Below are 11,991 nucleotides of genomic sequence, written 5' to 3'. Positions count from 1 at the left end.
TATTAATCCCTTATCTACAATCCTGGATCTCTGTTGTTCAAGCAATTAGGACAGATGGCGTGTGTTTTCTTGATTCTTTCAGATCTGACTTCAGACTTGCAAGGGTTGCCCAGCCAGGCTTGATAAACTCGGGGCTTGGGAACAGCACACAACCATCCTGGATATGTGCAATAAATTTCCAGTTATGCAGAAAATGCCGGGGCATGTAACCCAGCTCTCCAGCTCCTATTTCTTGTGCATTTGTCTTCCTTGCACACTTCAGAATATGCATTTTGTCTTCTTTACTCAGTGTCAGCCCTTCCTCATTAAATTTTGTTTGTTGCTGCCTGCCAGCCCACACGTACAAGAATCAGTGCAGGACTATGGAAGATGTCCTTTTGGCCTGGAGCAGAAGCTGAGAATGAAGGACTTAGGACCTTGTCTGCAGTCACAGAGGCATATATCAGGACAGGATGACCAAAATATTTCAATAGGGAGCAGAAGTTACTGCTTCCATGCTGTCCCCCTTGTTTCTAGAGGCACATGGCAAAAGTAGGATCCCACTGTTCTGGTTCCAGTTGCTGTGGATTGCATGCAATTTCACACCTACTTTGTTTCTGGTTTGCATTTCACAGCTACACAGCTGTCACCAGAACCAGGCAAATGAGGAGAACTGTAGATGCATGTGGTTAGCTGACTAGGAGAATATTTGGAAGTGCTCAAATCCTGATGTGGGTAGCCACACTACACAAGGATATCAGAAAAAAAGGTATAACTAACAGAGGCTCTGAGGGACCTGCTGTGGTGAATGCTGTGAGGTAATTCAGAATTCAGGTTGGCAAGTAAGTTCATTACAGTACTCTTTTTTTCCTGTGAAATTAGTTAAGATTCAGCCTCAAAAAAAAAGAGGAATGCAGTCACTTGTTTGTTCTTGAAGACAGAAAGTGCTGTATACTGTTCCTGCTATTTTTAAAATGTAAAAATTAAGAGAGGCAGCAGGGCTTGACTGAGACAATAGAATTCCAGAAGTAATGGGATGCTTATGCTGCTTAGAGTTGCAGGAAGACTAAGCTGTGTTTTGGTTTAGAAATCTTGTCCCACCTGCTGAGTTATTTGTAACATTACACTCCTTTGTGCACCTCCTTACATATAGCTCATTTTTTAAGAAGGAGGGGTCTTAAAATTGATAAAATGTTCCCTTAAGAAGCTCTGAAGTCAAGGAGAACTAGAAACCTACAGCTAAATGAAGTGATGGAGAAGGCACGAATCAACGTGTTGGGCAATAAGGCCAAGAGTCATGGTGACAAAAGGATCTCTAGTCACCATCTCACAATCCTACAGAAGGAAATACATCTAGTGACTTAATAGGCAAAATTGATAGGATTAGATCAGTGCTGAGAAGCAGCTGTAGAGTAATATGTATAAAATGGAATTATATTAAAAGTAGAAGGTCACAGGATTTAAGGATTTAGAATATTAAGCTTAGAAAAATAGTAAACTCAGAAGTCAAAGGTGCTAGACAATTGGTCTTTGGCACAGTATTGGTTACTGCACCAAGGGAAGAATAGTGGCATTTGACTGGCATAGGTATGTACTTTGAGCCACGTACAGAGATGCATTTGTCCTACTTGTAAAACCACCAAAGTATCTTCAAATTATGCATACTTTTTTTAAGGCCTTCAATGGCTAGCCTGGGAAGGCAAAGATTGTTAAGAATCTTTTCTTCAATATCCGTCCTGATATGTGTCAACAGCAGGGGACAAGATGAGAAGAAAATTGCTATTAACAGGTTGCTGGAAAATACCATGGTACTTACCTGAAATGTGTTATCATTTCTTTAATGACAGGGGAACAATTAACTGCTAATCAAAGATGGATCTGCTTTCCAGTTACAGTATTCCTATACAGCTAACACAGACATACTGTCAGCTGTAACCCAATAGTATGGCCAACCCAAAACGGGGCACTCAGTGGTTGCTCTACTAGCAAATCTCATTCACAAGTCATGGCTCAATAAGGTAATTTTGTATTGTTTTTAGCTACTAGATTGGGAAATAGCATATGAAGTGTCCCTGATGGTAAGTGCTGTGCTGTGGACAAGCCACTGATTTCTAATCCTACCAGGCAGACAGAAGTCTTATCACCCTTAAATAATTTCTTGCCAGGTGCAGTTCCCTTTATATCTGCTTCACCTGATCCTTGAGTCAATCAGAGTTACCATCAGAGCTCAGACTTCTGCTAGTGCTGCTTTCCGCTCCTCTGAAGTCAGTGGCAACAAAATTCTGCTGCTGGGAGCTTTTCTCATGCACCTTTCAGTCACTCTTTTTCTGTTACTTCAGCTTTTTGCAGAATTAACAGCAAATGCTGAAGTAGACAAAGAATGAAAGATGAGGTTTTAAAAAACACAAATCCATTTATCTCATTGGCAATATGCATTCCTTATGGCTGGTACCTTTTTCCAACCTAAAATTGAAATCTGGTAATATAATTTCACAACCAATCAGTATTAGATGTATCCTTGCTTGTATTTGCCTTGCTTATGCTGGCTTATGGGGTGACTAAACATGTTGAGAATGTTTTGGTAAACATGACAACTATCTTCAATATTTCTGGGTGAGTGATTTTAAAAGCATATTTTAGTATCCTCTTAATTCCTATTTGAAACAGCCTCTACCTCTATGCTCTTTCCTGGTTTCTTTTGGTTGCTAGGATAATCTAGTAATCAAACCAGCATGAAATCAAACAGAACATCATAATTCTGTGAGTGCACTAATAAACACAGTAACTGTCTCAAATAATACTGCAGTAAAAAGATACATATTTTCATGGCTGAAATTTACTCAACATTGAGTTTGAATAATAAGTGAGTGGGAAAATGACCACATACACAAGAAAGAACAGAAGAGAGGCAGGCAAGTGAGAAAAAACAAATGGCTTAGAAGGTAATAAAAAGTCTGCTGAACGAAAACATTAAGAAAATGTTCATGCAGAAATTCAAGGAAATAAACAGCAATTACAGATTTAAATACCTAATTAATGTTATCTTGTTACAAAAGAACACCTGCAAGCACTGACTGCTGGTCTTTTTACAGTTACTGATTGGTAGAGTAAAAATAAAAGGAGAAAATTACCGCTGCCAAGTGTGGTTAAAAGGAGTTGACAAATTGACATTAAGTGCTCCCTCACATGGTGACTATCCACATTGTTAATAGCTCAGCCCATCCTTACAGATGCTTGCACTTTGTTTAGTGCTCAGTGTTATGATTCCTTAATTCCTCCTTGTTCTATATCATGTAATAGGTTTGGTGAAACACAATTCAACACAATAAACTAAATTTACCAAAGGAAAAGCAGGAAAGATTTTCCTATTTTACTACATTTTCTTTAATTTTAAAAGCCATTAAAACTTAAGTGTATAGATGCTGAAAAAATACTACTATTTATGAAGTGGGATTTTTCTACATTTTATAATACTACGGAGCTTGAGTCATTATATTATAGCATATAAATCTTACAAGATGTGTTGAGGGTTTAATCCCAAGATTTTATTTGGACCCTCTACTTTCAGACTGACTTACAGAATATTATTGTGTGAAATAAATACATCAAACATGCTGTTACAGCACATGGAAAATCTTGCATACATACTGGAACAAGCAGAGGATTATAGCAGTGGTATTATGACTGTATCTGCTGACTGACTTCAAAAAGGAGGTAAACATTCACGTAGCAGGAAGGCACGGCATATGACCCAAAATAACATGCCAGAGAGTTTTTATTTCGCTTTTCAGTGAAAACTCAAGGTAGAAACTACATACTAATGAATATTTTCATTAAAATGGTTGAACTGTGCCCATCCTGTCCCATCATCCTGCCCTCCAAGCTGTCCTCTAGAGGACTTCAAAAACATAACACAACATTAATATGTTTTAAGTAAGTGGCATTTATTTAAACACAGGCAAATTGGGAGGTGGTATATTTTGGAATTCAATGCAGCTCTGTGTGTCTGACTCTGCTTAACCACAGCTCATGTGAAGAGTTTTTGTGTTTGAAATTATATAGCTACAGGACACTGCCTGCCTTACTCTATCGTTTCCTGAAAAAGTTTGTTATGGTGCAGGCACATCTTGTTCCACAAGTGAGGCAGCAGCTCTGCTCCCCATTTGTAAGGGCCACAGCATATCACAAGCAGCATAAATTGAGCTCCAAAAAAGAAGACTGAAGAACCTGAATTGGTTCTGGTGAGATGGGAGAACACTGACCTCCCTGAAGAGATGTAGGTTCAGCTGTAATAATGTCAGTGTTTCTCTTCCCGAGGGCAGAACAAAAGTAAGTTGTACTTGATGATCAAATCCACTGGAAGGTGGAATAGGATAAAGAAAGATAGTATTTACCTTACTTAAACTATGTCCCTTTAACTCCCTTTCCTACTCCCCCTACCAACACTTCGGTGCCAAGTCAGATGCATCTTCATCCTCTGCTGATATCCTAAGTGCACAGTTAGAAATGAGTGCATTGTGGTTTGCATTATTTCATTTGTTTCTGTGATGAGTTCTTATTTCTAGAACCAGCATTTTCTTCCTGAGGTTTAATTACTTAGGGTTTCAGTAAAGGAAAGCCTCTTTTATTGATAAACAATAGCAAATAATGACAGTGATGAGAATGCTAGTTAAAAGATTATGATTAAAATTAAGTTATAACATCTTTTTCCCTATGGAGTGTTGTAGTGGTTTGGTCCAAAATACTCATTACTGCTAACCTATGACAAGTGTCCTTTCCAAGAAAAAGTCATTGTATTGACTGAAACTTTGGGGAATTTTTTTTTTAAGGAAAATCTGCCAGTGTAAATTGATATTATTCACCTACCTTCATTTGCTTGGTTCAGAGTACTCCTATTTAATTTAGCTGTCTTGATATGGACCTTGTCCACCAGGGAAACTCCTGAGCTTTTGCAGCTGTATTTATTCTGGTCTTTTATGAAGTGGGTTAGCTAACAAAAAGTAGTTTCCAATGTACAGTTTATGTTTGCAAAGTTCCCAAATTCTAGCCCAACCCCCTTCATTGTGCAGAAGGAAAGGCTTCCTTAGGCCTGCAACAAGAGCCAGAGTGTAAGGAGGCAGCAGTAGCACGAGCAGTGTTTTGCAGCTGATGCATGCTGATTAGCATGTAGTGTGATACCTGAATTAGATTAGTCTGGAATGAAGACCACCATCCTCAGCAATGTCTACCATTAACTGGGAAATGAATGAAATGGTACAACAGTGCTGCATATGGCAAAAGGGTGCCCTCCACCAAAATTCTATTTCCAGAAAGTTATTCATTGGTGTACCTGATTTGTTCAGATCAGTTTTATAGAAATTCATTAGATGGTACATCTAATCAGTTAAAATATCCTTCTCCTATTTTTTTGTTTCCAATTTATATGAAGTTTAAATGCACACTAGTTACAGCAAAATACCCACAACCTGATGACAGAGAGAAAATAATAAGCTCAGCCCCTGCCTTTTCTATGAGTCTGGTAATATTCCTTTGAAGGCAGAGACAAAACTGCCACTGACTTCAAAATTGGATTTCAAGGCCTTTGGCAACTGTGTCAAAAGCCTTCAGCAAGGCTTTCAACACTGTCTCTCACAATATCCTCATAGGCAAACTCAGGAAGTGTGGACTGGATGAGTAGACAGTGAGGTGGATTGAAAACGGACTGAATGGCACATCCCAAAGAGTCATAATCAGCGGCACAGGGTCTAGTCGGAGGCTTGTCACTAGTGGTGATCTCCAAGGGCTCCATACTGGAGTATTGTTTAACTTACTTGTCAGTGATTTCGATGAAGGGGTAGATGCCTCCTCAGCAAGTTGACTGATGACACAAAGCTGGAAGGAGCAGCCGATACCCCAGAGGGCTGTGCAGCCCTTCAGAAGGACCTTGACAGGCTGGAGAGATGGGCAGACAAGAACTGAAATGCAACAAAGGCAAATGCAGGATCTCTTAATCTTGCATCTCGGGGAGAATAACCCCATACACCAGTACAGGCTGGGGACCTGGGGGTCCTGGTGGACAGCAAGCTGTCCATAAGCCAGCAGTGTGTCCTTGTGGCCAAGAAGGGAAATGGTATCCTGGACTACGTTGGGAAATGCGCAGAAACTGATGCACAGGAAGTTCCATCTGAATATGAGGAAGAACTTTTTTACTGTGTGGCTGACCACACACTGGAACAGATTTCCAAGAAAGTTTGTAATGTCTCCTTCACTGGAGATATTCAAGAACTCTCTGGATGCAATCCTGTGCTCTAGGATGAAACGGCTTGAGCAGGGAGGTTGGACCACATGACCCACTGTGGTCCCTTCCAACTTGACCCATTCTTTTACAAATTATGTAAAACCACAAAACTACTAATACCTAGTGGTTTTTTTTCTTAACACTATATGCTTTTAAGAACTCTGGCTTCTAGGTCAAAAGAGACAAAGACATTTTAGGTTTGGAATCTTCTCTAGAAAAAAAATCACCTCAATTCTATATACATATATTATGCTAAAAATAAGTTTCTAATAACCACTTTTAGTTCTGTTTGATAAAATTTTGATATAGTTAGATATGCAGATTATAAACTTAGAGCTGCGTGTCTTTCCAAGTACTTCTTGTTGGGCTCACTAAGCTGAATCAGTAATTTTGCAGCCTTCCATATCATTCCATGAGGATGTCTGTGATGCAGTCACTTTAGAATCAGCCTCACTTTACAGAGCAGGAGGAACCTTGATCACACCAGGATTTTCCTCTACACCTGAGAAAAGTAAGCAAATGAGTCCAAATTTTTAGCATCTTTCTTTCTCTTGGTGTAAAATGCAATGGGGAAAATCCCACAAAAAATCATCCAGCAATGAAGCCAATTCTACCTTTTCAAGACAAAACATTAATTCAGAAAATATAGTCTTTTCAACAAATAAAAAAAACTTTTAGTAACAAGGATCTAGGAAAAATCATTCCTCTTGGATGATCTTCTCTGGAACTTTTTTATAAATTCATGTTTCAAGCATATAAAACATCAACATTGCACATATGTTTTCAATAAATTAATTCTTAATGAAGTTGCCGTAAAACAATCTTAGTGATTCCTTTGGAGCCCTGTGAAATGTAAAATCCTTGAAAAAACCTCTTCAGCTTTGCATTGTCCTTGCAGTAAATATCCCCCAAACATCATTGTGGTGCTATTCTTGAGCCCTTGGAAATAGTAGTGTTGAGATGTTGTGCAGCATCAGCAAGAGTATCCCAGTTTATTTGCTGTGAATCCCTGTAGTATCTAGTATCACACTGGCAATCCAACTCTTCTGGCAGTGAGGACCTTTTGTACTCATTTGGCTCCTCAGTATTCACTTTATACATTGAACAGTGAGGTAGTAGCAACTGCCTGGATGTTTTAGACACATCCAACATTAATTATACTGATTGCATTAAATTCTGTACAAATTCTCTCCCTAACAGCAAACAGAACAACAGTAAGGGCAGCTCTGATGCTCTATATATCACATGTATCATGGTCAGTGGGCACAGGAGGTATGGTTGAGCTTATTCCCTCTTTTACTAGCACATCTCAAGATAAATTCACTTGGATTCCTCTAGGTCTTTACTTCCAGATGAGAAGGTTTACCAGGTTATTGCACAAAGCAACGTACTCATTTTTACTCATATTTATATTACATTATCCATGCAGGCTTCCTATTTCTGTACACAGCAAGACTCTGTGAGGGTGAACAACCCTCCTCATCTCCTCTCCTGGATGCTGGAACTGACAGTTATAAATCTTTACATTTTTATCAAAAACACAGTTGCTAAACAGCTAAGCCACTATTTATCCCAAAAAAAGGCACTGTGGATGAGAATAAATTGAAGGAGAGATAAATCCCTGAACAGATTTTGCTGCTGTGTCCATGTTACTGTGCCTGGACACAAAGCAGCCATTAGCCTGGGTTGACCAGCTGACTTGCAGGGTGGATGGGAGCTTTGGGTATCAGGGGGAAGACAAAAGCTCTGAAGAATACCAATGGGCTGCAGCCACTACGTGGAGGAGTGTTACCCACAGGAAAAGGTAAAATGATGACACTGGTCAAAGACTAAATACAATATTTAAATCAAGGTTTAAATATATGATTTAAATACAGTGTTTTGTATAATAATATAGTACCTAGACACATGATCTGGCAGACAAAGTATGTTGGTGCTTTTTGTTTTCATGGGAAGAATAAAAACCATCCCTTTTTCATAGCTGGGATGAAGGTACTCTCCTTTTTCTGTTGATTAGTTATCCAGCACAAACTTGTAAAAGAGAGAACACATGCTGGGGTTGAAACAAAGCTGGGAAAACTTAAAGTGTTCTTCTCTGGTTCTACCTCTCCACAAAACCAGAGAAAACAGAAATAGAGTATTATATTTCCAACTCAGAAAATGCTTAAAGCCATGCCTAACTAATCAACTGTGTTAGTGCCCATAATAGCTGCGGTCTCTATCAGAGCGAGGAGATAAGATGGCCAGCTTCCATTTGTGGAGTTATGACTGTATTTCCAGGACACAGTAAATTGTCACATTCACTACAGAGCATAAACAGTTGTAGTTACTCCAGCGGGGAGTGTGGCCCATTGAGTTATTACTTCAGCTTTCTGGTACATTTTCCACTTAACTGATTTAAGTGCAATAATGTGTGACCTATAATCTTGAGAATTTTGACACTGTCAGTATAGCTAAGGGAATCTTTAATTACTATCTAGACCTTTAAAGATAAATGTGTATCATACGTGTGTCTGATTTTACCCTGTCCTTTGATTTATATTTTACTTCCAAGTCACATAAAAAATGAAATAACCTTATTCCTGCAATGTCCTTATGAAATAAAAAAATGGATGCTTTGGTTTAAAAATGTCAGAATATATATGCGATAATTTAAGGAAATGAAAACGCTAATTTAATAAATTCAGCATTAATTTAGCAATAGTTTCAGTCAAACCAAATGTGTATTTTGGGTGAAAATAAAATTCTGTACAGCTATGACATAAGTATAGTGAAATTCATAAGGAAGATACTTAAATCTGTGATAAGAAAATACAAATTTATTGCCAGCCAGTTAACTGTCCTCTAGCTCCTAGGCAAACAGTAATTTACATCTAGATGGGGTCTTAAAACCAAATACTAAATAGCATTGGCTTCATTCACATATGAACACAAAGCATTACCAAGTAACTAACGGATGACATTGTGACAGTGATGTTAAATGAGCTTTGAAGAAATAAACTGAGATGAACAGGTGAATGTTTTTCTGTGCAGAATGTAATTACATTGGAAGCGGTCTGAAAATGACTAGTAAATAAGAAAATTTAGTTCTGACAGTAATTTCTGGAGGTTTTGGGACTGTGGTTTAATAAGACAGCAAATGACTCCCAGGCTGGCAGGACTGGAACACAGCTTGCAGCCACAAGATGGGAGGTACTGGTCTCGCAGAAGCTCACACTGACAGTGTGAATTCCCTATAAATGATATGACAGGTCAGCATTGTAGTAGCTGACTTTTTATGCTAGATTAGTGCTCTCATTGCATGGAGAGTCAGATATTGTCTGTCCCCTCACAGCTGACACAAAGCTGGCAGAGACTCCAGATTGCATGTTCATTGGTGAGTCGGTCACTAGTACTAGTGTGGCTGGTCAGAGCCCAGATGTCACTGCACATGGAAACAAGGCCTGGCTACTGAAAGTCTCCAGTCCCACAGGGCATGTCTGGATGCTGGGGAGACAAGATGCATACAGCATACAGTAAACTTTGACAGCATGCAGGTTTGAAAAGTCCCTTTACTACATAAATTCTAATGTGACTCCAGAGCCCAAACCTGGCCACGTGAATAGGCATGAGGATGTTTCTGAAGGGCCAGCTGTAGTGTGACACAGTGTATCTAATTTAAGATAAAACTGGCACTTTCTCCAGCTGCCAGTCTTTGCTCAGAGTTGTGCAAACCTCCTTACAAGGGTTTTATTCAGGATAATTTATTTAAAATTGGTATGGAAGACTCTGACTACTCTCACTGTAGTTTGAGTGGGCCTAATTCAGTTTAGAATACATTCCGATAGTTAAGTAACATTGCAATCAAGTGAACTATGATGGTATCATAATTAGGACATACATTTTGGCATGCTTTCTTTAGAAATCCAAAGCAGGAAGCCGAATGAAAGTGAACAATGAAGACAAAGGAAGCATGGAGACATACAGTGGCTCAGGCTTCCTCCTCTCCTTCTGAACAGTCCTCACAGGGCAGCTCTGCTTCAGGTCTTGACTTTAACTGGAGCCCAGCACAAAGCAAAAACTATCCTAAAGCTTATAAACCTTTCTTTCAGCTAGGGCTATTTGTCCACGTATCTTTCCACAGCAGCCAAACTAATTACCATGGCATGTCTTTCCAAGTGACAAAACTTGCTTGTCTGCCAAGACAAAACATTTGGAAGGCTGTGAAGTGATGTAACCTGGGGACACCTCTGTACTGATGTATTTTAAGTGCTATTACACAGAGCTCTGCTAGTGATTTGAATTCAGGGCATGTTGTTTTGTAACCGGGTGAAGCCAGACTGGTCTCTTCAGAATAATACAACCCCACACAGGAGTCAGGACTGATGTGACTGGCCCAGCATAGCTTTTGTAATGAAGACTGCTGCTCTGTTTGTGTGATTCTTAGGTGAAATTATTAGAAAAGCTAGCAAAACTAGCAGCACAAGAACTGCTGGGACCAGCAGGTAGAAGATGTGAGAAGAATGACAGCTCGTTGCCATGACTTGCACTGCAACTTCCCCTGTGCCCATGGTCCTTCATCTTCCTCAGGAGGGAAGTCAGGAGGAGCAGTCACACAACACCCAGGCAGTTCTTGGCCCTTCTGCTCGGCACATCATTAGCAGTCTAATGATACTGACCTATGGAAATGGGACTGGCACCAATGCTTTTATAAAGATCAACCATAGCCATCTCTTCTGCTTAGGAACAATCCAGTTCAGATTTGGATAACAAGAAGTCTCAGTGGATTGTGTTACTGGCACCTGCACTACCCAGTTAATTAAAGGGACTGGTCCAGAGTCTTATCACAGTTGCCTACGTGCAAGCCTGATGCTACTCCAGAAATACAGTAGACTAAATGAGAGTAAACAAAAATTGGCTGATTGCTTTCAATTCTTCAGCAATCCTTAAAAATCAAGAGGTTTTTCTGCAGCTTTTCCTGTTTTGGTGGAAAACCTCCTCCAGGAGGAGGTCTTGAACTAGCAATGTGTAGTCTGTCAGTTTTCTCTTTTCCTTTTTGGAATAATAACATAAGCTCAGTAACTTTTGGGGAATCTGTGTATCTGTTTTTGTTTAGTTATTACTAACTCTTGTTAGTGATTACAAAGTCCCCAGGCTGGGTTTTTGAGGAACCAGACTCAGGTTCAGCCCATTGCCTTCTTTTAGGACAGCCAAGTTTTAGCACTATCATGGAGTAAGTTCCTTCAAGATATGAGACCACATATGAAACCACAGTTTTTAAAGTTCTGTTTGGCTCCATTTTGTGATATTACAACTTTAGGGGGCAGGAAAAAACCCACCATGGTAATATCTCTCTTCAAAGCACAGTATTCAGGCACCCTCATTCCATAGTCATATCTTGGCTACATCTACAGTTTGCATTCAATTAAAAGCTTTTAATTGGTCATCCTTCCAAACATTTCAGAACTGTTATTCATTTTCTGATACGCCTAGAGATCTATTGTCCTAACATAATTTTAGTCTGACACAAAAGTCAATTACTCTAATTGTTCAGTAGGAATTAACCTCTTATGCATCATCAGATTATTACTGTAGCTAGGTTCATTTTGCAAAGATCTGCTCCTTTCCTTTATCTGTACATAAGCAAAGCTAAGCACCAGCACTTGTGAGTCTCAGTACTGACTGGGAAATAACTATTGGAATGAAAACAGACATAAACACTGAATGTACTGCTAAACTTAGAATATTGAAATAGG

Source organism: Corvus moneduloides, chromosome 7 (assembly GCF_009650955.1).
Source record: "Corvus moneduloides isolate bCorMon1 chromosome 7, bCorMon1.pri, whole genome shotgun sequence".
In the NCBI taxonomy this organism is placed as follows: domain Eukaryota; kingdom Metazoa; phylum Chordata; class Aves; order Passeriformes; family Corvidae; genus Corvus; species Corvus moneduloides.
Note: the sequence above shows the minus strand (reverse complement) of the source record.